At 49.1% G+C, this 784-nt stretch overlaps 1 non-coding gene across 1 annotated transcript; it reads left to right on the top strand.

The window, feature by feature from the left end:
* Positions 1-410: 410 nt before the first annotated feature.
* Trnas-cga lies at positions 411-485 on the top strand. Its single transcript has one exon. It is a non-coding gene; the product is annotated as a tRNA-Ser (tRNA).
* Positions 486-784: the final 299 nt, after the last annotated feature.

The following is a 784-nucleotide window of genomic DNA, read 5'->3' as shown; positions in this document are numbered from 1 at the left end:
GCGGCAGGTTTACTTCGTGGACAGCAATAATGAGATAAGCGATGCCCGTAAAGAAGTTTCACGAACTCGGGACCTTTGCCTTTCGCCGGCAACTGATCTACCAACTGAGCTACCCAAGCACGACTCACGCCCCGCCCTCACAGCTTTACTTCCGCCAGTACCTCGTCTCCTACTTTCCAAACTTCGCAGAAGCTCTCCTGCGAACCTTGCGTATCAGCGCACACTCCGCTGCAGAGTGAAAATCTCATTCTGGAAACATCCCCCAGGCTGTGGCTAAGCCATGTCTCCGCAATATCCTTTCTTCCAGGAGTGCTAGTTCTGCAAGGTTCGCAGGAGAGCTTCTGTGAAGTTTGGAAAGTAGGAGACGAGGTACTGGCGGAAGTAAAGCTGTGAGGACGGGGCGTGAGTCGTGCTTGGGTGGCTCAGTTGGTAGAGCGCTTGCCCGCGAAAGGCAGAGGTCCCGAGTTCGAGTCTCGGTCCGGCACACAGTTTTAATCTGCCAGGATGTTTCATATCAGCGCACACTCGGCTGCAGAGTGAAAATCTCATTCTGGAAGTTTCACGAAAGTCAAACTATGTCTAAAGATTGTTGCAAGACACTAACTGCTCTCATTCTCAAACAATGGGTGGATAAGTTTCAGTATCACAGACTATACTCCTTTTTCTGCCCCACCCTAACCCTTTGATAGGTAGTTTGGTTGAAATCGCTCCAGTAGTTTCGGAGATGATGTGGAACATACATACATTTTATAATATGTATCGATATACGTGAAAAATCTCCAGG

This window comes from Schistocerca americana, chromosome X, assembly GCF_021461395.2.
Source record: "Schistocerca americana isolate TAMUIC-IGC-003095 chromosome X, iqSchAmer2.1, whole genome shotgun sequence".
Lineage (NCBI taxonomy): Eukaryota > Metazoa > Arthropoda > Insecta > Orthoptera > Acrididae > Schistocerca > Schistocerca americana.
This window is presented reverse-complemented; position numbering and strand designations above follow the sequence as displayed.